Here is a 26,773-nt window from a genome sequence, read left to right as displayed (position 1 = left end):
CCGTCTCCTCAACAACGGGGTAGCACAACTTGTCATGATCTTCCTCTTGCACTTTCGCTACCACTTCATCAATTACATCACATCGGAGCATGGAATGTTCTTCGGGAGGATGTTTCATGGCTTCCTCTAAATTGAACTTGATAGTCTTATCTCCAACCCCAAAGGAATATACACCGGTGAAGGCATCTAACTTAAATTTGGAGGTTTTGAGGAAGGGTCTACCAAGTAGAACGGAGGATGAGCTTCTATTTTCTATTGGAGTCATTTCAAGGATGTAAAAATCGACCGGAAAAACCAAATCCTTAATTGCCACAAGTACATCTTCCGCTATCCCCATCACTGTGATCACACTTTTATCAGCTAAGGCAAACCTCGCCGCCGACTTCTTCAATGGAGCTAAATTCAACCGCACGTAGATAGAAAGCGGCATGATGCTAACACAGGCCCCCAAGTCACACATACAATCATGAAAGGTGTATCCACCAATACAACAGGACACTAAGCACGGTCCAGGGTCACCACATTTTCTTGGAATAGGTTCCATCAAGGAAGAAATTGAACTACCCAAGGATAATGTCTCCAATTCTCCTATCCTATCCTTGTGTGTACACAAGTCTTTCAAAAATTTTGCATACTTTAGAATTTGTTGAATAGCATCAAGGAGTGGTATAGTTACCTCAACCTTTTTGAACACTTGAAGTATGTTCAAATCAAATTCTGGTGTCTTTTTTGCTTTCTTCACCATGGAAGGAAACGGAATAAGAATTGACTCATCCACTATGGCTTTCCTCTTGGGTTCCTTGAGGTTTACTCCTTCTTTCTCATGCCTTTTGTCTACCACCTCTTCTTCATGTGGGGCTTCAACGACTACCTCTTCCTCATGAATTTCTCCCATGACCTTTGGAGGTATCTCCTCTAACGTAGTCCCCGACCTTAGAGTGATGGCGTTGAGACCGCCCTTTGGGTTTGGTTGGGGTTGGGATGGAAGGTTAGAAGAACTTGAGGGTTGGTTAGTGTTGTTATTGGGGTTTGGTGGTTGGTTTGACATGTTCATCTATGAAAGCAAGTTGGTGAGGTTAGCCAATTGGGTACTCAAGGCATCAATTTGAGCCTTGTTGCTCTCATCTCGTTTTTCCATAGCGGCTCTAAGCTCATCAACTTGGTTGTTGGAAGATGGAAGAGTTTGGTTTTGATTTTGTTGTCTATGGTGTGGTGCTTGGTACTTGGTGTAGTTGTTTTGGTTTTGGTTGGAGTGGCTTTGGTTGGCTTGGTAGTTGGTGTTGTTGTGATGGTATTGGGATGAAGATTGGTTGTTGTTGTGATGAGAAGAAGAGTTGTTCCACCTTTGGTTTTGATTGCTTCCTTGTGCATTATCTCTCCACCCTTGATATTGATTACCACCTTGATGGTAATTGTTTTTACCTTGAGAAAGGTAGGGTGGACGGTTGTTGTAATTCATATTGGCTACCACAAGAGCATGTTCCTCTTGAATTTGATGGCATTGGTCGGTGTAATTTGTGGTGCTAGAGCACAAACCACAAATTCTAGGAAGGCCTTCAAGTTGAGCAACTGGAGGTGGGGCTTGAGCGGCTTGGATGGAGTATTATTCCTTTTGATCCTTTTGGATTTGTGTAAGGATGGTGGTCATATCCTCAAGTGCCTTGGTTAGACTTGATTCGGAAGGGGATGGTTCTACCACACCCTTAAGAGGATTACACCTCACTCTTGGGTGTTGTGTTGATTCGGCAACGTCCTTTATCAAATTCCAAGCTTCTCCCTCCGTCTTGTTTTTCGAAAGGGAACCGCCACTAGAAGCGGTGAGCAATCTTCTATCTTTCGCACAAAGACCTCCGGTGAAGTAGCTAATGAGCAAGTGAATGGTCAATCCGTGGTGTGGACATGACTCCGATAGCCTCTTGAACTGAGACCAATACTCGTACAAACTCTCTTGGTCTCTTTGCATTATGCCTGAAATCTCCTTCCGGATGTAGTCGGTCTTCTACGGTGTGAAGAACTTATCAATAAACTCTCTCCTCAAGAAATCCCAATTAGTCACAATCTCATCCGGTAGCGAATAGAACCATATTTTTGCTTGCGCTTCAAGAGAGAAAGGGAAGGCAAAAACCATGATGGCTACATCATCGGCTCCATGCCTTCGAGCCATAGAACAAGCAACTTGAAAATCCTTCAAATGCCGGATGGGGTCTTGACCCGGCAACCCATGATACTTAGAAAGTAAATTTATCAAGCTACTCTTCAACTCAAAGTTCGGATCAAGGTTAGGATACCTTGCTTGCAACAGTTGAAGTATGATATCCGGAGCTCCTTGCTCATGTAAAGTAATCCGGCGTGGCTCCGCCATGTGTGGCTCACCTATAGGATGCAAAGATGTATTAGTAATGCTAACAGAAGAATAGGAAGTAACAGACTCCAAGTCACTCTCGGTAACACCTAGTGATTTGGTGTTTTCCTCAAGAGAGGCCGAAGTACTAGGTGTATAGTCCAACTGCCGTCTAGCAGGCCGAGTGTGTAACAAAGTTCTTTCGATCTCGGGATCAAACTTGAAAGTCATAGCACAAATGTAAAAGAAATCTAAACTATAGCTAAGTATCGAAAGAAGTAAAATATCTACAAAATTCACATATTAACATAACCAATATCAAGGCATACGTTGCAACCATTCCCCAGCAACGGCGTCAAAAATTTGACACGGTCCCAAGGGTGTATTAGTAAAGATTCTCTTTAATAAAACCGCATTGCAAGTATAGCTCTACCAACAACAATCCTCGGGGGTCAAATTTAGAAGAGGGATTTGGTTGTCACAAGTTCAACCCCAATAGAAATAACCGAAGTATTCAAACCTCGGGTCGTCTCACAAGGAATGGGCAAACATGTGCTTCGACATTAGTTAGAAATCCGGGGTTCTGAGTTATGAGCATGAAAATAAATGGGAATCTTAACAAGCAAGTAATCTTAAAATGCGTCAACTAGTTCAATTGACTAAGCAAAACATGAGCAACTTCAATGAATAAACAACATTCCACTTAATTCTATTATAACCCAAACAAGAAACTACAACTAAAGTAATTGGTTGAGAAAATTGGCTTTCAAATATGAATAATAAAAGCAACTCTTGGCTAGGCTTGGGAATTAGGGTCACCATCCTTGTCTAACAACTATATCTTGACAATTATAAGGAACCAAGCTCATTAAGTCTACTCTCAAAGTCTTAAGTACGTGATATCTACCCCTAGACTTGAAGTATGTCAAATGGCCCTGATCACATCAACCCATAAGTCCCAACCTACCTACTAATTAGATTAGTAGTGGGTTGGCGTCAATGAGTATCAAATTGACCACCTAGGGCTCCCAAATCATCAAATCCATTAGACCCAATGACTGAAGTTTACCCAATTCCCTTGACCTAGGCCAAGAGTGAAAAAGACTACTCCATAATCAAAGTAAACAATTCATCAAACACTTGGTAAGCATTAACAAAAGACATGTTCAAAATGGCAATTAAATTAAAATCCACAAATACCCACTAACAATTATCAACATATGATCATCCAAACAACAAAGCTAAACATAGAAATCATCAATGTAACATTAACAAGTCAAGATTCATAACATTCATGAAATGGGTATAAAATGATAATTGACAAGAATTCATAAACTATCACAAGATATAAGCAAAATTGTAACAAGAAATTCAAATTGAACAATTAAAACTAGTAATTAACAAGATCCAAGTCACAAATCAACAAAGGACAATTAAATTAAAACTAGATCTAGAGAGGAACAAGGGTTTCTCCCTCTAGGACAACAAAAGAACCAAAAACTAGCTAAAAATTATGTCCTAGTGTAAAATGAGTGATCTCTCCCCTTCCCCTAGCATCCTTGGGTCTTTTCCCACGTAGAAACAGCTTGAAATTGGGCCTAATGAGCCTCAGAAATCGCCAGGCACGATTTTTATTAATGAGGTCACCTGTAGCTTTCCGAACCGTGATAGTGTGAGCTTTAAAGTACGGGCGAAGTCGTCGAAAAGTGAGTATGAGAGCGTAGGTGAACTTTTCTATCTTTTGATAGTTTAGCTCGGCCCGTTGTAGAGCTTTGCTGATGAAGTAGATAGGTTGTTGTCCGCCTTCGTCTTCTCCGACTAGTGCTGAGGCTATTAACCGATTTCCTATTGCGAGGTATAAATGAGTGCCTCTCCTTCCCGTGGTCGGGTAAGAATGGGTGGTTGCCCCAAGAATTTTTTAAAATGTTGGAAGGCTTGCTCGTATTCTATGGTCCATTCAAACCTCTTTCCTTTCCTTAATGTGGCATAAAATGGGAGAGATTTTATGGCTGACCTTGCTAGAAACCTGGACAGGGCTGCCAGACTTCCGTTGAGCTATTGCACCTCTTTGACGCAGGTCGGACTTTTCATGTCGAGTATAGCCTGGCATTTGTCTGGGTTTGCCTCAATTCCTCTTTGCGTGACAATGAAGCCCAAGAATTTGCCAGCTTCTACCGCAAAGGTGCATTTTGCGGGATTAAGTCACATACCATGCTTTCTGATTGTGTCGAACATTTTGGTGAGGTTGGGCAACAAGGATTCCTCATTTTGTGTTTTTACCAGCATGTTGTCTACGTAAACCTCCATTAGTTTCCCAATGTGATCTGCAAAGACTTTGTTCATCAATCTCTGGTAGGTAGCTCCTACGTTTTTTAGCCCAAATGGCATGACGATATAGCAGTAATTTGCTTTTGGGATTAGGAATACGGTCTTTTCTTGGTCGGGTGGATACATCGGGATTTGATTGTATCCTGAATAAGCATCCATGAAAGAGAAGTACTTGTATCCAGAAGAGGTATCTACTAGAGTGGATAGGGATCTTTTGGGCAGGCCTTATTGAGATCGGTGTTGTCAGTGCACATCCGCCACTTTCCATTTGACTTTTTTACCAAGACAATGTTAGCTAGCTATAGTGGATATTTGACCTCCCTTATAAATCCTGCCTCTAGTAAGGCTTGTACCTGCTTTTCCACAGCTTGGGACCTTTCCGGTCCGAGCTTCCTACGCTTCTGCTACACTGGCCGAGACCCTGGATATACCTCCAGTTTGTGGCACATTAGTTTGGGATCTATGCCCGGCATGTCTGCGGCATTCCATGCAAAGAGGTCGGCGTTATCCTTTAATAACTGTATCAAAGGCTTCTTTAAGTCTCCTTTTAAGGTTGCCCCAACATTTGTTGTCTTATCCCAGGCATTACCGATTTGGATCTCTTCAGTCTCGTCTTCAGGTTGTGGACGAAGTTCCTCGCAAACTCAAACTCCCCCGAGTTCAATAGTGTTGATTTCCTCTCCTTTGGGGTTGCCTTTAAGGTTCAGATTTTCATTGTAACAGCGTCGCACAATTTTTGGTCTCCTTTTATCGTGGCGATCCCTTCCGAAGTTGGGAACTTCATGCACAGATGTAGAGTCGAGACCACTACGGTGAGCTGGTTCAGTGTTGTCCGACCTATTAAGGCATTGTAAGCTGAGCTCACGTTGACTACGATGTAGTCTATGTTGAGTGTCCTTGACCAGGTTCCCTTTCCAAAGGTTGTGTGTAGTGAGATATATCCAAGTGGTTGGATTGGGGTGTCTCCTAGTCCGAACAAGCTATTCGGATATGCTCTAAGCTCTTTATCTTGCAAACCGAGTTTATCGAAGGCGGATTTAAACAAGATATCCGCGGAGCTTTCTCGGTCTACCAGTGTTCTGTGTAGATTAGCGTTGGCCAATATGATAGTAATGACTATGGGATCATCATGCCCCGGGATGATGCCTGTTACATTTTCTTGGGTAAAGGTAATAGTGGGGAGGTCGGATGACCTCTCTCCTTCCCCGACATGATATACCTCTTTAAGGTGTCTTTTACGAGATGATTTGGAGATTCCTCCTCTTGCGAATCCTCCATTTATCATATGAACAACTCTCTCTAGAGTGTGGGGTGGTCGTTCAACCCGTCCGACCTCTTTGTCCCTTCTTCTTTTTCTTGGTTCATCCGCTTTGTTAGCTAAGTATCGATCTAGTCACCCTTCTCTTGCCAATTTCTCTATGACATTCTTTAGGTCGAAGCACTCGTTAGTAGGATGTCCATAAATTCTGTGGTATTCACAGTACTCTATCCAACTTTCCCCTCCTCTTTTGTTTTTGATTGGGCGAGGTGGTGGGATCTTCTCAGTGTTGCATATTTCTCGGTAAACATCCACAAGAGACACCCGAAGAGGGGTGTAATTGTGGTATTTTCTAGGCTTCTCACTGGGTTGAACTTTTTTCTTGGACTCCTTATCCTTGTCCCGAGAAGGGTAGGAGAATCTAGGTTTTGAGGTTTCTCCTAATCGAGAATTCTCCTCCATGTTAATATACTTTTCTACCCTTTCTTGTACCTCGTTCAGAGATGTTGGATGCTTTTTTGATATGGAGTGGCTAAAGCGTCCCTCTCGCAGTCCATTGATGAGACCCATGATGGCTGCTTCTGTTGGCAAACTTTGTATGTCCAGACACACTTTGTTGAATCTTTCCATGAAGTTGCGAAGACTTTCCCGATCTCCTTGCTTGATCCTTAATAGGCTCGGGCATGTTTGGCTTTGTCTTTCTGGATGGAAAATCTGGCAAGAAATTTTTTGGCTAAGTCATCAAAACTTGTGATGGATCTTGGAGGCAAACTGTCTAACCACTTTATTGCTGTCTTTGTTAGGGTAGTCGGGAAGGCTTTGCATCGAATGGCGTCCGAGGCGTCAGTGAGATACATTCTGCTTCTGAAATTGCTGAGATGATGCCTTGGATCAGAGGTACCGTCGTATGGGGTCATGTCGGGAGCCTTAAAATCCTTTGGAACTTTAGCTTTCATGATCTCTTTGGTGAAGGGATCTTGGTCCTTGTGGGAGCTGTCATCGTGACTGGACTGAATGGCTTTAGCTTTGAGATCAGCCTCGAGCTTTAGGAGCTTGTCCTCTAGCTCTCGGCGTCGCCTAGTTTCTCTCTGGAGGTCCCTCTCGGCTTCTCGTTGATACTCAGCCTCTTTTTCAAGCTGTTTGAGACGATCCTGTTGAGCTTGTAGGGCATCCATGATTTATGTATTTGGCGAATGCTTATCTCCGTTTGGTTGAGATGTATCTTTCGGTGTGATGTCTGCATTCTTATGCGGCGTTGTGTTTTCCAAATCAGAGTTGTGGTCGTTGTCAAGGTTGTCCGCCATGATGATGGAATGACTTCCAGGTTCCCCGACAATGGCGCCAATGTTCTGAGGGTTACCTGAAACTGTAGGTCGATCTCGATCAAGATCTGCGGTGGTGGCCGGAACTGTCGTGTCCGACCTGTTGGATCTGGTGGTGCTGCTGATCTTTGGTCACCGGAGGGTGGTGGTACCTGCAAGAGACTCTGATGCTTAAGTTAGCATGGGCTTTTAGCAGGTATTTTTTGTAGAATTAGAGAGTGAGTTATACCTGGGTGCTCCAGTGTATTTATAGTAGTGGGGAGTGATCTTTCCATGAGATAAGTTAGTTATCTTATTTTATCTTTGAGTGAAGTCATCTTATCTTTAGGGGGAACCGCCATTATCTTTCTAGGCTTTGGCTGCCTTTAGATTGGGTTGTGTTCCTTCGTTTGGGCCCGCTTGGGCTTCCTATGGCGTTTTAGCCGAATTCTTTAAAGGAGAGGTCGGGAGACTTGACCTGAGGAGGTCGGTTCCTTTTGTCTTCCATCAGCCCGGGTCGCATAGCTCGACCCAGGGTATGAACAATAACTAATGCCATAACTTATCTTATGATAAGCAACTAGAATTCTATTATAGTAGTTAGAACTCTACCATGACTTAAAAATTTGATTCTCAGATAAAAGTGATGATATCTAATACTTCATACTATTAACAATTATTGTAATAAAAATTTGCATATAGAATAAAACTTGAAATTAAAAAAAAGTAATGATCAGAAAGGATTACATTAAAATTAATCAACTTTGAATTTGATTAGAAGGTGAAAATACACTTTTATATATATCCTCACACTTTGCACTCACACCCTTTATATACACTTCTATTTCATTCAGTTTTCTGTGTCCTTTCCTAGCAGTTGTAGGTGTTAATTAGTTCTTAGTTAAGACATTTCCTTAGATAAATGTTGTATGCTACTGAGGCTCGAGGGAAATGAAAACTTAATAGCAATAAGACTAAGGTGAGTTTGATGTTGTTGGTGTTTTATTTGTCACTATCCCTTTTTATTATAGGTTGCTACCAAACCAACTTCTTCACTTTGCATTTATAGATATTAACCATTGAGACAATGTGGTAGCCTGGCTACCTTTGATTTGTGCATTTTCTTTATTTCCCTAAAACATATATATATACAAAGAAGATCTAAGAAGCATACCCGTAGAAGTTATTATATCATCTTCTGAACTATATCATATCATCTTTTTTCTTCCTCTTCAAAATGTATACCTTTTCTGCATGACAAGAATTTTCAATCTCATTCCACATTTTCAAAACTTATTAAGTTTCTTCTCACACTCCAATTTAGGCTAATATTTTGTAATTTTTGATTCAACAGTCAAGATTATGTACCAATATATTTAGAAGAGCCAATAAATCAATAAGATATATAATATTAACTTCAAGTTTATGTAAATAAATTATATAAAGTTAACAGAGCAACCATTACCTTTGTTAAGTTAGTAAAGTGAACAGAGTTTGAGGAAGAGTGATAAACCACTATTTTACGGTTTATCTTGTGCTTAATTGAGTGGATTTTATCAATCTTTCATACACTTATTCATACTATTTGCATGGTTTTATATTCTCCTTCCTGAATTTGTGCTATGATTGAAAACATGCTTCTTTGGCCTTATATTTGCTAATATTAATCCTCTCTCATTACCATTAGATGCCATGATATGTGTATTAAGTGTTTTCAGAGATTACAGGGCAGGAATGGCTTGGAGGGTGGAAAGAAAGCATGCAAAAGTGGAAGGAATACAAGAAGTTGAAGGAACTGCAAAGCTGTCAGCCTGACCCTCTCGCACTAAAACGGTCATAACTCGAGTTACAGAGGTCCAAACGATGTGGTTCCAGTTGAGTTGGAAAGCTAACGTCCGGGGCTTCGATTTGATATATAATATACCATAGTTGCTCTGACGCTAGGCAACGCGAACGCACGCTCCATGCGGATGCGTCACAGTGACGAAAATCAGCGTGGCAGATGTCTTCTCCAGCGATTTCTGGGCTATTTTCGACCCAGTTTGCAGCCCAGAAAACACATATTAGAGGCTATAAAGTGGGGGAATTCATACATTCATGATCATGCTTTTAATTATTCACTTTTTATGATTTAGATGTAGTTTTTAGAGAGAGGTTCTCTCCTCTCTCTTAGGTTTTAGGATTAAGATTCCTCTTAAAGGATTTAGGATTTCAACTCTTCATCAGGTTCAATATTTCTTTTACTTTATATTTCTCTTTTACTTTCAGATACTTTAATGCTCTCATTTAATTACTTATGTTGCCAAATTGGCCTATGAACTCTTTATGTTTAGATTGATTTTCTCTTATTAATGCAATTGAGGTATTTTAGATTTATGATTCTTGTTTAACTTTTTATATTCTTGGCTTTAATTGATTAACTGGAGGCTCTTGAGTTATCAACTTATCGTGATTGGTTGTTATGTCGGCTAATTGACTGGAATTCCACTAACTCTAGTCTTTCCTTAGGAGTTGGCTAGGTCTTGGGAAATCTAACTAATTAGTTCACTTGACTTTCCTTTGCTTCAGAAAAGGTTAACTAAGTGGGATTAACTTCAATTCTCATAAGAATAACTAGGATAGTACGTCCAAATTTTCATACCTTGCCAAGAGTTTATTTTACAGTTATTTATTTATTTTACTTGTCATTTAAATTACTTGTTTCTTACTTTCAAAACCCCAATTTACAAAACTCATAACCAATAATAAGAACATACCTCCCTGCAGTTTTTTGAGAAGACGACCCAAGGTTTAAATACTTCGGTTATCAATTTTAAATGGCGCCGTTGCCGAAAAACTGCAAACGTGTGCCTTATTATTGGTTATTGTAAATATTTTTCTTTTATTTGTTTATTTGGTTTTGTTTTTCCCTTTTATTTCTATTAGCTACTATGAATTCTCACCCCTTTTGCTTTGAGTTTGGTTCTAAATCTGTTGAAAGGAATGGCAGCTATAACAGGAATATGCATCAAGGTCTAAGCAATCAAAGATGGATGGAGCCAAGAGGCCTTGATCAACCCTTTAGGCAACAACACCCTCCACAGTATCACAGATGAGGACCACTTTACAATGCATACCAAGATAATAGATATGGTGGACCACCTTGTAATTACCAACAAGCCCCACCCTGTGCTTATAGACCATCCTCTCAACGTAGATTTGAACCACCACACTCACAAGTTCCTTTTTACCATTCACCACCGTATGACCCTTATCCACCACAATCCCAATCCAATTACTCCCAGGAACCACCACATTCTTATTATGAACCCCCTTCCCCAACCAATGAACCCTCATACCCACCCCTACCTCCAATGAATGACAAAATTCGTGTTCTTCTTCAAGGACAAGCGAGGATGCAAAGGGGCGTATTAGAACTCACTACTGCCTTAACTGAGGTAGTAAATATAATAGCTTCCCGACATCTGAGCGCTCAAAATACTCCCATGGCTGCATGTGGAGAATCAAAAGAAGAGCGTAGCATGAAGGAAACACTAGAAACTCCGGTGGACAATGAGGAGCATGGCTTTGTATTGGAACAAGTGGAGGAAGCCATGATAGTTGTAAAGGAAGAAGTGGTTGAAGATTTAGGAGATGCTGAACCTTCATGGGAATCGAGAGCTGTAAAGGATTCTGCTGAGAAGTTCGAAATTGATGCCAAAGAGGACAGTGCACAACCTCCAAAGCATATACCTTGTGAAAAATTGGATGAAACAGACCAAGAAGTTGATTCCATAGGGAGTGATGATCATGAATCAAGCTCTCCTAATCACGAAGTCACATCCACAACTGAACTCCTTGAGCCTGAAGAACCTTATCCAAGTGAATACGAAGATGATGTCGAAGTGGATTTCTCTCAACCTCCAACGTATGACTTGAGTGATGAGGAAGACATAGAAGACTTTGATCAGGACGCAGTTGCAGTTGAAAAATCTTGCGAAGAAGTGGAGAAATTCACAGAAGAATACAAGGGAGTAGAGCTGACAGAACCACTGGAAACACCTATCCCAAGGCCATTACCACCTAATACAAGCTTCAAGTGGGTACAATCCTTAACCTTTATCTTTACTTTTCCACTTGAATATGGTTTGCTTGAAACAGATGGCTAGCTTAGAGCTCTCTGCGGCTTTAAGAGTAAGAGGAAAATGGCTCGTACTCAGAGCTGGTGTACAAGATTCAATAGGGTTCCATGCTTCAATTCGAAGTGCAAGGATTGGTACCAAATTCAATTGAATGGGTCTCGGAAGACGTTTGGTCATCTTGGTGAGAACACAATTTCTAAACCGCCCGGATGGAAGAATATAGATCAAGCCAAAGGTGGATTTAAAAGCAAAGTTTGGGATCCTGGAATATATTCTGACATTCATCACCCTGGGAGTCTGAGAATCTGTTTGAAGCTGCTCAAAAGCTTTACATGCCTAGTTTGGGACCCCGGAGGCTGTTGGCATTCCAAACATTGGTGGACATTTCTGGATGGATTTAAGCATAAGCCACCATAACAGGAAGCTCATCCAATGTCCAACTTAAGGACTTTAACTAAAAGTGCTAGGTGGGAGACAACCCACCATGGTATGGTCGTTTCTTTTTCAATTATTCCGTGTTGTTTGTTTTTATTTTATATTATTTTCATTGAACCTGAATGTTATTCATAGCATTTGCATCAGCATTGCATACTGCATAATCGCATATAAAAAAACAAAAAAGAAGAGAAAAGCGCGCGACACGACCGCATTGCTAATGTGTTCACGTCAGTCGCGAAAACTACCTCCCACGCGTCCGCGTCACTCATGCGAATGTGTGATCTGGAAATCGGCGTAAAAATCCAATGCCCAGAAATCTGGGCTAGAATCGTGCGGCTAGTGTGCGTTTAGCACACAACGGCCCACACGTTCGCGTCCCTGACACGAACGCGTCACTTGCAAAACACCCATCCCACGCGAAAGCGTGAGCGACGCGTCCGCGTCGCGTGGATATTATGGCCCCTAATTGGAGACAGAGAGTTGTGCTGAAACGACGCTGGAAGGGTGCGTCTAGCACAATTTCCAGCGATGCGACCGCGTGCCTTACGTGTCCGTGTCATCCATCTTGTACCCAACCCGCGCGATCGCGTCAATCACGCGACCGCATCAATCCCATTTCACCCTAGCCACGTGATCGCGTGTCCCACGCGTTCGCTTGGATTCAAATCCACTAACCCCCAGTCACGCGAACCCTAACCCCATCGCGCCCCCCATACCCCCTCTTCTCCATCCCTTCTCTGAAACTCCCTCCTCTGCAACCCTCACCACCACCAACCACCTCCGATCGCCGCACCACCCCCAACCACCCAGCCCACCGCGACGCCCACCCCCCCTCTCTTCCTTCTCCCCTCCTTCTCTTCCCTTCTCTTCTCTCCCCTCCGCCACTGCCCCCCACCGCGGACCACCTCTAACTACCGCCTCCCACTACCGACCACCACTACAACATCACCACCCTCGCCCCCTTCCTCCTTACCCACCCCCCTCCACCATTAAACCCTACCCGAAACCCCCTGCCATCGAACAGCTGCCCACCGCCATGCCAACCGCCCTTCATCGCCGCGTCAGCACCACCACCACCACACCCCCATCATCTCTCTGTTCTATAACTTTGTTCTTCCACACACTAGGTTTCGCCGAACGCCACTTTTCTTTCATTCGTAGTTTGTTGCATATTTTTCAGATTATGCTCGAATTAGGCTAGTTAGAGATGCATGTTTGTGGTGGATTCTAGGTGGTTAGGTAGCTAGGATGTGGTTAGTGGATTTAGGCCTTATAATTGCACCGTACTTGTTGCTTGTTGTACCTATTCTGCAATTTTGGTCTGCCTGTGATATTTATACTGTTCATATGCCGTTCTTCACTATTTCATGCTGCTGTTACACTGCTCTTTCATGTTCATATTACTTATGTCTATTTGCAGCTTTATTTAAATTCATACGAACTATTTTTCTTGCTGTTTATTTGCCGGGAACATCCAACTTTAGCCGGAATGCTGCCCAATTTTCTGCAAATTCTGTCATTTTTACATTCAGAAATTGGTTTTAGCACTTTTCAATTTTGCACTACTTAGCTACAACCAAACCATTTCATGAATGCACGGGCCATCATTCTTTTTCCTTTCAAATTTCCTGGTTAATAAATTGCATTATTGATGATTCGATCTTAAGTTTTGCTATTTCTATATCTATGTGTTTCATCATCAATAACCCGATATCTGATGACAAGTCATCTTAGCCTAGTTTCACTAGCCTTTTTCTTTTGTTTTCAATTGAATTATGCACTTTCTTAAGCCATAAGCAAGCCAATTGGGTAGATTTTCATGTTTCCTTTGATTTAATCAACCATAGATGAATTAATGGAATTTCATGAGGTTTTATGCTATAATTGTCATATATTATGAAAGAATAAATATCTCATGATTTTGAGCATAGCTTTGATGTATTTGGTTGATTAATGATAGGTGAAGAAAGCTTGGAGAAGGGTTGAAGCAAGAAGGAATGGCTAGGACGAAGAGAGAACAAAAAGTTTGAGCAAAAGTTTGCCTCAAACTTTAGCTCAAACTTTTGGAATAAGTGAAAATGAACCAAGGAGCAAAAAGCTAGACCAAAAGTTTGCCTCAAACTTTTGCGCAAACTTTTAGGAAAAAAGCTTGACCAAAAGTTTGCCTCAAACTTTTGCGCAAACTTTTGGGAGAAAAGCTTGAGCCAATGTTTGCCTCAAACTTTTTGGTAAACGTTGGCATCACAAATCAACACCCTGGAGAGAAAAAGTTTGCGCCAACGTTTGCCTCAAACTTTTTGGCAAACGTTGGCGCCATGAACAACACACCATGGAGAGCAAAAGTTTGCGCCAACGTTTGCCTCAAACTTTTTGGCAAACGTTGGCGCCATGAGTGTGCATAAGGGGGCCAACGTTTGAGCAAAAGTTTGACCCCAAACTTTGGCCCAAACGTTGGTAGCAGCAAGGATGGGGTGGTTGATATGAAAAGTTTGAGTAAAAGTTTGCCTCAAACTTTTACTCAAACTTTTACTCAAGCTTTCATGATGCCAAACCCGGTTCACTATGGTTCTCTCCCCAACTCCAAGAGCAATCAACCAAGGCCTCTATCAACCCAATTCCATCAAGAGCAAAGGCCCAATTGAAGGCTTGAAGACCATTTGAAGAAAGTGTATAAATAGCATAGGATTTAAGTTTTTCGGGGTGGCTTTCTTTTCGGTTTTGATTAGTACACTTAGTAGAGAGCTCACTTTACATTTCTTAGCATTGTTGTTTTAATTCAAGAGAATTTGGGAGGAGAATTGATCTCTCTTCTTCCTTGTTCTTGCTCAGCACTCTTTACTTTCCTTGTCTTGGGTTGGAGAATTGAAGGAAATCTGTTTCAATCTCATCATGAGATCTCTCTATTTCATTTTACTGCATAATTGAATTTCCATTTTGGTTAATTGCTTCTGTCTTCTACTTTCTCTGCAATTTACAATTTACAATTCCTTTGCAATTGTTCTTGTTGGATCTAGGAAGGCATTGAGATTTAGACTTGGTTATCTAGTCTCTTGAGTCCTGAGATCTGAATTCTCATTTTACTTTCTCTGTTTAACGCTTTTCATGCTCATTTACAATTCTGTTTTTAGATCCGATTCAATCCAAGTCATCTTCCATTTCTCTGTTTGTTGAATTTAATTTTTTCCTTGTTTAATTTCTACAAATCCAATTCCCAATTCCCTTTACAATTCAAGCCATTTACATTTCTTGCACTTTAAGATTCTGCAATTTACATTTCTTGTGTTCTAAGTTTCTGCCATTTAATTTCTTGTTCTTTAAGATTCAGCACTTTAAATTTCAGTTCTCTTTAAATTCAATGCAATTTACCCATTCCCTTTACTTTCCATGCAATCTAAATTCTGTAAATCACGAATCACTCAACCAAATCTTGATTCGCTTGACTAAATCAACCACTAAACTAAAATTGCTCAATCCTTCAATCCCTGTGGGATCGACCTCACTCCCGTGAGTTATTATTACTTGATGCGACCCGGTGCACTTGCCGGTGAGTTTTGTGTCGGATCGTTTTCCGCACATCAAGTTTTTGGCGCCGTTGCCGGGGATTGAAATAGATTGACAATGATTAAGTGAAGTGGAGATCTAGATCAAGCACTTTTTCTTTTCTGTTTCTCTATTTTTTGACTGACACACTAACTGTTTGAATTTTTGCCTGAGCTAATTGAAACTTCACTTTAGCAATAGAGTGAAGTTTTCTTGGTTTATCTTGCTGAATATGATTCTCATAGCTTGATAAATAAACGAGAGAAGTGATTTTCGTTCATTAATCTCTCAAGTTTACCAACTGTTTGACACAATGTGTCAACTAATCCTTTAATCATATCCTGGCATGAATATACTCTATCTTCATTTGGATTGTTTGTGATTGTGCAGGTTATGGAGGAAAGGAATCCTACAGCAAGAGGAGAAAAACTGAGGCATTATGATTTTCAGCCTCCATAATCAAAGAGCAAGATGTCAAGCTAGTGACAATAAAAGAGCGCTTGTTGGGAGGCAACCCAACCGAAGGTAACCATCTTTTCATATCTATTTCAATAAAAAGGTTAATTAGCTTCACCTATATTGCTAGAAGCTAAGTTTGGTGTTGCACACCAAAACAATATAAAGGAGAATGAAGGATTCTAAGTTTGGTGTTCCACCAAAATCCCATCATAAAACACATTCTCACTACCATAATGCTAGCTTCAAGCATCTAGACAAACTAGTTAACTATTCTGCTGTTTTCTAGTCTTTAGTTTTATTGCTTTTGAAAAAGAAAAAAAGAATCTCACACATGGTTAAATTTGATGCATAAGAACCATTGGCAAGGTACTAAGTTTGGTGTTCCCACACCAAAGTAAGTTCAAAAGCCCACAAATAAATCATGCAGACTAACCATTGTTCCCAAGTGCTTGAGGAACAAGCAACTTTCAATATCACTGCAGAATACCATAAAAGCTTTTGGAGAGATTAAGCATCATCAACCAAAGAGATGAAAGATGAACGGGAAGGCCAGCAATGATGATGATGAGAAAAAGGAAAGCAAGTAAACTCCGAAAGGTTGTATTGATAAGTGATTGTTTTACATCAAACACTGCTATGATTGAAAGTAATATCATACCCTTATCTGTCCTTCTGTCTAGTATAGTTTTTCTGCAATTCAATAAGCAAGGTGCTTGATCATTCACAACATTTGTCTCTTCAAAACTTGTTTGCACTCAATATTAAAAAAATGCATCACATGAAAGTTCTTTGAAAAGAAGGATTGAGGAATTAAACAATTTTGAGGCAAGCAAAAGATTAGGAGAAGTGGCGGTTCTATTTGTATGATTATGTATTGAGGTTGCATGCTTATGAAAACTTGCATGGGAGCTCATAGGCAGGACATGAAGTTCAAAGAAGTATTGTGGAGATTCTCAAAAATTTATTGATCCAAGAAGCAGCAAACAAAACAAAAGAAAATAAAGAAAATACAAAAGCAAAAAAGAACATGGCCCAAGGCTCTGAGCATCAATTACTAGGCAGAAAAGAAAGAAGAAACAATGGCTCAAAGAGTTGTTAGCCTAGTAAATGCTTGTGGTTGAGTTGTGTCAAAGAAAGAGGCTTGAGCAAGTAAATCCTTAGGGGTGCTTTAACACCTAATACCTTAAAACCAACTGGTTTAGGAGTATTGATTGAAAGCTTATTTAAAGAGCCGCTTTGAGACATGACACTTAGAGTCAAGGCCAAAGCAAAGAAACTATAAGCTGCTTCAAGGTGACTACATATAAAGAGATCTCCATGATACCATTTGGATGAAAATCCTAAGACCTAAGACTCCCAATATGTGAGGACTAGTGAGCACTGAAGCCCTTGCATGAGCATATGATTTAGAGTTCACCCCACTGACACTTAATCACTTCACTCACAGGACCTTACAATTTATTCATCAATCCGTCTTAATTGAAAGAACCTTTGAGCAAAATTCATTTCTTGCTTGGGGACAAGCAAACTTTAAGTTTGGTGTTGTGATGACAAGTCATCTTAGCCTAGTTTCACTAGCCTTTTTCTTTTGTTTTCAATTGAATTATGCACTTTCTTGAGCCATAAGCAAGCCAATTGGGTAGATTTTTATGTTTCCTTTGATTTAATCAACCATAGATGAATTAATGGAATTTCATGAGGTTTTATGCTATAATTGTCATATATTATGAAAGAATAAATATCTCATGATTTTGAGCATAGCTTTGATGTATTTGGTTGATTAATGATAGGTGAAGAAAGATTGGAGAAAGGTTGAAGCAAGAAGGAATGGCTAGGAGGAAGAGAGAACAAAAAGTTTGAGCAAAAGTTTGCCTCAAACTTTAGCTCAAACTTTTGGAATAAGTGAAAATGAACCAGGGAGCAAAAAGCTAGACTAAAAGTTTGCCTCAAACTTTTGCGCAAACTTTTGGGAGAAAAGCTTGAGCCAACGTTTGCCTCAAACTTTTTGGCAAACGTTGGCATCACAAATCAACACCCTGGAGAGAAAAAGTTTGCGCCAACGTTTGCCTCAAACTTTTTGGCAAACGTTGGCGCCATGAGTGTGCATAAGGGGGCCAACGTTTGAGCAAAAGTTTGACCCCAAACTTTGGCCCAAACGTTGGTAGCAGCAAGGATGGGGTGGCTGATATGAAAAGTTTGAGTAAAAGTTTGCCTCAAACTTTTATTCAAACTTTTACTCAAGCTTTCATGATTCCAAACCCGGTTCACTATGGTTCTCTCCCCAACTCCAAGAACAATCAACCAAGGCCTCTATCAACCCAATTCCATCAAGAGCAAAGGCCCAATTGAAGGCTTGAAGACCATTTGAAGAAAGTGTATAAATAGCATAGGATTTAAGTTTTTCGGGGTGGCTTTCTTTTCGGTTTTGATTAGTACACTTAGTAGAGAGCTCACTTTACATTTCTTGGCATTGTTGTTTTAATTCAAGAGAATTTGGGAGGAGAATTGATCTCTCTTCTTCCTTGTTCTTGCTCAGCACTCTTTACTTTCCTTGTCTTGGATCTTGGGTTGGAGAATTGAAGGAAATCTATTTCAATCTCATCCTGAGATCTCTCTGTTTCATTTTACTGCATAATTGAATTTCCATTTTGGTTAATTGCTTCTGTCTTCTACTTTCTCTGCAATTTACAATTTACAATTCCTTTGCAATTGTTCTTGTTGGATCTAGGAAGGCATTGAGATCTAGACTTGGTTATCTAGTCTCTTGAGTCCTGAGATCTGAATTCTCATTTTACTTTCTCTGTTTAACGCTTTTCATGCTCATTTACAATTCTGTTTTTAGATCCGATTCAATCCAAGTCATCTTCTATTTCTCTGTTTGTTGAATTTAATTTTTTCCTTGTTTAATTTCTGCAAATCCAATTCCCAATTCCCTTTACAATTCAAGCCATTTACATTTCTTGCACTTTAAGATTCTGCAATTTACATTTCTTGCATTCTAAGTTTCTGCCATTTAATTTCTTGTTCTTTAAGATTCAGCACTTTAAATTTCAGTTCTCTTTAAATTCAATGCAATTTACCCATTCCCTTTACTTTCCATGCAATCTAAATTCCGTAAATCACAAATCACTCAACCAAATCTTGATTCGCTTGACTAAATCAACCACTAAACTAAAATTGCTCAATCCTTCAATCCCTGTGGGATCGACCTCACTCCCGTGAGTTATTATTACTTGATGCGACCCGGTGCACTTGCCGGTTAGTTTTGGGTGTTTTGGAAAATTCTTTTTCCGCAAAAATATCCATCAATATCCTTGCTTGAATATAAGTTGATTATTCTTTAAACTTGAGAATTTATTGTTACCTAGGACTCAATTCTCATGCCACTTACTTTACCCTTCTTTTCACTAACTCACTACTTTACTTTTCTAACTTCCTTTTTCACTCCTGACCATTTTAACTTTCAAACTTCTTTTTTTTGCTTTTTCACTAATTACTTTAATTTTTTTTAACTCATGGCATGATTATTGTTTTTCCTAATTAACATGAATTCTACTTATATTCCATTTTGGATTGTGATTTTTCATCTCAGATTTCTAACTCAAATACATTCCATAATGCACATATACTTAACTCATTTCATAATCCTACTACTCTTTTGCCACTATGTGCTTATCTTATTATTATTCTATTTGCCTACTTGTCTTTCTGCTTTGTTCTTCAATTATATCCTGGAATTTCTGCTTTTCAGGATGTCTGACCCTCAGCGCAAAGGAAAAGGCAAAGCAACCACTGGCAAAAGAAAAAGAGGCGAATCCTCTATGTCTATCCTGGACATTATGCATGATGACTCCTGGGGGGAAAAGCACTTTACCCCACAGGAGAAGGCTGACCAGCTCCTCCCTGCCAATGATCCAGTTAAATTTGCAAACAGATACTGTGAGCTGAAATATCCAGTGTTTGCCACCTCCAGGAACCTGTACCTGGAGAGAACTCTGAAAATTCCAGAAGAACTACAGCAGTACACCTCCGATCAGATCAAACAGAGAGGCTAGTTCTTCTTTGAGAGAAACTTGACAGAGGTCAATGCTTCCTGGGTCAGAGAGTTCTACTGCAACTATTTCAAGACTACCCTGGATGCAGTGCACCTCAGAGGGAAATAGATATTGGTAACTAAGGAAGCAATTGAGGACATCCTCCACCTTCAGCCTAAATCAGATCAGCCTGACGGTTACCAAAAGGCTGAAGAGGACATGTGCTTTCTGAGATTTGACTGGGATGCTGTCAAGCAGAGGATAGCCCTTGATCCTACTGTCCCATGGGTCATGGGAAAGAACATAGCAATGCCTAAGGGAATCAAGTTGATGTATCTGAATGATGAGGCTAGGCTCTGGCACCAGATCTTGAGCAACTTTGTTATGCCGAGCACTCATGAGACGGAGCTGCCTGCTGCCATGATCACCCTCCTCTAGTGTGTGATAGAGGGTAAGGACCTGTATCTTCCATGATTCATCTGGCACTACATGGCCAGGGTCCATGTTAGAGGCACTCTCCCCTTCCCTTATCTAGTCACCCAGCTAAGCCGTTGAGCTGACGTGCCTTAGGAGCTTGCTGATGAGAATCCACCTACTGCATACTGCAAGAAGATTATCCCTCACAGTAGGAAGTTTCAGGCTTTGGGTTATAGACCCCCATTCCTCACGCTCCTGATGAGACAGCCATACCTTCAGCTGCCCCTTCTTCATCTACTGCTACCCCAGCTACCACCACTGCACCTCCACCTACCTCAGAGCCCGTTTATCACCTCGTGCACCGCTTATTTCAGCAGCTGGACCAGATGGAGTGTCGCAACCGGCGGCGATATGAGCAATCTGAGCATCACAACAAGCGACGCTATGAGCACCTCAAGTTGATCATCCGATCTGGCGGCGACATCCCCTCCGAGCCTGACACACCATCAGAGCCATCTGAGGAGGAGGCAGACGAGCATGGGGAGGAGACACATGCACAGAGAGAGGCTGAGCAGGCAGGACCAGAGTAGGCTGCGCCACAGCAGAAGGAGCCACACCAGATTTAGGCCGCAGACCCAGAGATTCCTATACAGTTAGAGCCTCCACTGCAACAGACAGATCCTCCTATCCTCATCCTGTCTGCAGACCTTCAGGCCACCACAGAGACTCTTGCAGCCCATCCTTCCAGTGATGACACTCCTTCACACCCAGCTTGAGTGAGCATCGAGGACAATGCTTTACTTTAAGTGTGGGGAGGTCGCCATCCCTGGCGTATCTTTTTGGTGAACCACTACAGACTCTTTTATCTTATTTTGTTTATTTTTCTGTATTTTTATCTTTTTTTTTATTTTTCAGTACTTATACATTGTTCTTTTCATGTATTTTTACTTTATTTCTGCATTTTGCACCTTAGTTTATACCTTAGACATTTAGTTTAGTTTGCAATTCTAAACTTATTAGTTATAGAATGTGTGGATTCATTAGTATAGTTTACCCTTTTAGCATATAATAGTTTGATTTAATTGAAAATAAAGGGAGTAAACTAGAAATCTTAGTAAATTAAAACAATCTAACACCTTGTATATATAGCATTACATGTTAGTTAGTTAACAACATTTCATCAAGGAACAACACTAAGATTTTAAGGGCCACCCTAAGATTTACATTGAGAATAATGGAAACTCTTAATTTTTACTTGCATGACATGTATAACTGATATATGATTTTTGAGCTGGAGAACACACATCCTGTGAGTTTTGAGCTTAATTGTATGGTTACATTCAAATCATAAATTTTATTCCTGTGTGTTTTGCCCTTCTTTTTCATTCTGATGTTCTTTACTTTGTTTTAATCTATATGTCCAATATAGAATATAGATACATACCAAAGAAGTGATTGAGGCCATCATTTAAATTTTTCCTCACTTATCCCAAATTAGCCTACCTTTTACATCACCCTTGTTGGCCCCCTTGAGCTTTTTAATCCCCTCTTGTTCTATAAACCACATTACTAGCCTTAAGCAGAAAAATAAAATAAAAAAATCCCAAGTTGAATCCTTGGTTAGCTTAAGATAGAAACTGTGTATTATTTAAGTGTGGGGAACTTTATGGGAACATGGGATGATAGAAACAAAGTAGGAATTTAAAAAGAGTAAGCTATTTCAAAAGCAAAAATTTAGGAAGCATGCTCATGTGAGATCAAAACAATGGGATTACCATGTGCATTGATTTAAAAAAAATTATTATTATTTTTACATTTTCAGTATTTAAATAAGGAAATATACAAAAATTTCCCGGTTGAAAAATAAAGAGAATCAATGCACATGGGACAAAATTAAATTTAATGCATGAGTTTGCAAAACAAGGTGGAAAAATTTGGGCAATTAGGTTAAGGAACTTTAAAATTATATAAAGTATGTACATTAGGTGAGATCTTAGACTAATCAAGGATTCACTTATTAGCTCACTTAGCCTTATACATATACCCTTACCTTCACCTTGGCCCTATTACAACCTTGAAAAAGACCTCATGATTTTTGTATGTCTGTACTCTATAATTGTTGATTGGTTAGATAAAGAACAAAGTTATAGAAAGTAAAGATAGAAAAAGAATAGAGTGATTAACCCAATAAACACTGAGTGACTAGAGAGTAAACACAAAATCCAGTGAGGGTTCAATAGCTCATCACCATATATCTCTACTTAAATTGTTAATTGTCTTACAAGTTTGTGAAATATTTTTTCCCATCTCAATTGTAAAAGTGCTTTAACATTATCTAGGGTTTGGCTATGCATATATGATTCCTTGAGGATATGAATTAATTTGACTACATGTAAGCTTTATATACAAGTGAATAACAATTAAAATTGCATGATTCATTTAGGTAGTTGTATTTAGAATAGATTGCATTGCATGAGATTCCACCACTTTAACCTTACCTTACTCTTCATCTTGGATTTAGCATGAGGACATGCTATTGTTTAAGTATGGGGAGGTTGATAAACCCATATTTTATGATATATTTTATGCTCAATTTAAGTGATTTATTCAATCCTTCACCCACTTATTCATGTGAAATTGCATGGTTTTACTTTTCCTTCCTTATTATGTGATATATGTGAAAAACATGTTTCCTATGCTTTAAAAATAATTATTTTAATTACCTTTTATTACCACTCGATGCCATGATTTGTGTGTTGAGTATTTTCAGATCTCCTAAGGAAGGAATGATTTAAAGGATGGAAATAAAACATACAAAAATGGAAGGAAAGCACAAAATGGAGTTTTTTGAAGAAACTGGCAGCAACGCGAACGCATGGACGACGCAGCCGCGTGCCCAGCGCGAAAAGGCAGTGACGCGAACACATGACTGACGCAGATGTGCGCCTTTAGCAGAACGCAGATGACGCGTACATGTGACCGAAGCAAACACGTGATAAGAAAAACTCCCAGATGACGCGACCGCGTGACCCACGCGGACGCGTGACAGACGCCACGCACCAGAAACTGCAGAAAACGCTCCCTTAGGGATTAGGATTAGAATTAGGATTAGGATTAGGATTAGGATTCCTCTTAAAGGATTTAGGATTTCAACTCTTCATCAGGTTCAATATTTCTTTTACTTTATATTTCTCTTTTACTTTCAGATACTTTAATGTTCTCATTTAATTACTTATGTTTCCAAATTGGCCTATGAACTCTTTATGTTTAGATTGATTTTCTCTTATTAATGCAATTGAGGTATTTCAGATTTATGATTCTTGTTTAGCTTTTTATATTCTTGGCTTTAATTGATTAACTGGAGGCTTTTGAGTTATCAACTTATCGTGATTGATTGTTATGTCGGCTAATTGACTGGAATTCCACTAACTCTAGTCTTTCCTTAGGAGTTGGCTAGGACTTGGGAATCTAACTAATTAGTTCACTTGACTTTCCTTTGCTTCAGAAAAGGTTAACTAAGTGGGATTAACTTCAATTCACATAAGAATAACTAGGATAGGACTTCCGAATTTTCATACCTTGCCAAGAGTTTATTTTACAGTTATTTATTTATTTTACTTGTCATTTAAATTACTTGTTCCTTACTTTCAAAACCCCTAATTTACAAAACTCATAACCAATAATAAGAACATACCTCCCTGCAGTTCCTTGAGAAGACAACCCGAGGTTTAAATACTTCGGTTATCAATTTTAAAGGGGTTTGTTACTTGTGACAACCAAAACGTTTGTACGAAAGGATTTTTTGAGATCTGATTTTACTCCTCCTCTAGGTTTTCTCTCTACACATTCATAGTTCTTAGAATTTTGATTTTATTACTTTTTGGATTGGGATATTGAGAAGAGTTATTACCTCCGTCAAGATTTCATAATTCTAGTTTGTTTCCTTACTTGTCACTTACTCTTTCATATCCTTAATTTAAAGGCGTCACCCTGGAATTTGGTGATAATGAGTTTTGAACAGAGAGTTGTGCGAGCGCGAGGCTGCCCTCGCACCAGTAGCACAAAACGAGTCACGCGTCCGCGTGACTGACGCGACCGCGTCGTTTCATCTGAGTGCCATCCGCGTGAACGCGTACCCCACGCGTCTGGGTCGCTTACGCCGCACAACTTAACTTAAACTGCCAACATATCTTATTTTTCTCTCCCCCAAATTCTACTTTTTCTTTTCCCTTCTTATTTCTTTCTTCCCCCTTCTTCCTTCTTCCTTCTTCCTTCTTCCTTCTTTCTCACTTTCTACTTTCTCTCTCTCTCACCACTATTATTAAGGTTTTTTCTTTTCGTCTTCCCTCCTTACTTTTCTATTCTTCTTTTTATTTTTATATTTTCTTCTCCTTTTCTTTTTCTTTTCACTTTCATTATCCAGGTTTTTTTTTCTTTTTTTCTCTTTTAATTGGTGTTAGCAATTTATTAGGGTCATTATTATTCCTTATAATTTGCTTGTGGATTGTTCAGGACTTGTTTGGCAATTACATATTAATTTTTAAGGGTTGCTTGCATGTTCAATTTGATACATTCAATAAATTATTTATCATGCATGCTATGTGTTTGTGAAAAATGACCAGATGACATTGTGCACCATTTTGAGATTTCTTTTAATCTACTACACTATTTGCTTGCTTTTCACAACAACCCTTCTTTTATTTTATTATTTAAATAAAACTGTTATTACAAACAGGTTATTAGTTTGAAAGGCTTGGTAATCTAACTTGGACATTGAATGCTTGATCTATGTTACTCATGCCTTTGCCTGCATGCCAATAAACACCTTGCATTTACTTGTCCCCATATGCACTTGCTATATTTCCATTGATGATTTTTCACATGTAGTCATGACCATGTGCTTACATCATTCATCTTTTAATGTGCAATGATTACCACCTTTCCCGTTCTCTTCCTTGCTCCAAACCTTGACATTTTAACATACTTTCTCTTTTCTTTCTTTTAGGATGGCCACCAAGAAAGGCAAGGAAAAAGCTACTCCTAAACCACCAGCAAGAAGAGGAATAAAAAGAGCATTAGTGGTAGAGCCATCTTCAACTGCAGTTAAGCCCTCAACAAAAAGAATTAAGAAGATTATAAAGGTTGATGCAAAAGAGAAAGCCTTCCCAGCAAAGGACACTACACGATTTACCAATCACTACTGTGAGTAGATGTTCCCCATACTGGCAAAAAGGAGTTACAACAACGAATACCTTCTTATCCTCCCGACCCGTATTGCTGAATTTGTTGAGCCGCAGATTGAACGAAGACAATGGAGTTTCCTACAGAGACAGCCATGGCAGGTTAATCTTTCCTGGGTAGTCAAGTTTTACTCTAATTTCCACCTGCCAACCCTGCAGTCTGTCTATGTCTGTCAGAAACAAGTCTCTATTACAAAAAAGGCCATTTAGTGAGCTCTAGATCTCCCCCTACTCCAGAAGGACTGGACGCATTTCAAGAAGCCTCACTCAAATGCCAGACGTACCAATTTGACTGGGACGCTGTTCTCAGAGTTATCGCACTACCTGGCAGCAGATGGATTTACAGATATCATCATTCCCGTCCTAAGGGAATATCGGCTTCCGCACTTACCTTGGAGGCTCGCGTATGGGCACAGATTATGTCCCATTACGTCTTTCTGAGCACCCACGAGTCCTCCTTCACTGCAGACATGGCCGTTCTACTATGGTGCATCCTTACAAACCAGCCTCTGAACCTACCAAGACACATCCAGAATGCCATGGGATACGTACAAATTGTGGGCAACTGACCTTTTTCTGTCTTGGTTTTAGATCTCGTCTCAACAGCTGGAGTCTCCTACAAAGCTGGAAACACCAAAGCCATGCTCCCACGGGATGATCAGTACGTCTCTAACGGAAAATATATCAGACCTCCAGCAGCCATTACACGCTAGCCTACTGAACTGGCTGAAGACATTCCACCTTCAACACCACAAGCACCTACAACAACCCAACTGTTCCATCCGATACTTGAGAGGTTGGATCGGCAGGAACACAAAGGAAAGATGAGAGAGCACCGTAACAAGCGCCGATTCACATACCTCAAGGAGCTACTTAAAGGAAAATACAGAGACTCAGACACCCCGAACTCTACCTCCTTTACCAGCACAGGGAGCCATGACGGTCCCGACTGTGGAGATACTGCTACTAGCCCATCTTTGTTCCTGACAGATGGCACCGAGGACGGTGCAAAGCCTTAAGTGTGGGAAGGTCAGTCAGTACCTGACTTCCGGAGGTAATTTCTCTTCCCTAACACCAATAAAATAGGATATTTAGTTAGTTTTTCTTTTTTAGAATAGGATAAATTGCATAGTAATAGATTAGTTGCATACATGTTCTACTTGATTGAAAAGATAATAAGTTTCTTCTAAAACTCTATTTTTAGAACAAAATTTCACTAATTTTAATCAAAACTTTTATGTTAAATTTGGTTGAAGTTGTAATTGGAACATGACTTTTGAGCTAAAGAACACACAA

This window comes from Arachis hypogaea, chromosome 17 (genome assembly GCF_003086295.3).
Source record: "Arachis hypogaea cultivar Tifrunner chromosome 17, arahy.Tifrunner.gnm2.J5K5, whole genome shotgun sequence".
Classification (NCBI taxonomy): domain Eukaryota; kingdom Viridiplantae; phylum Streptophyta; class Magnoliopsida; order Fabales; family Fabaceae; genus Arachis; species Arachis hypogaea.
This window is presented reverse-complemented; position numbering follows the sequence as displayed.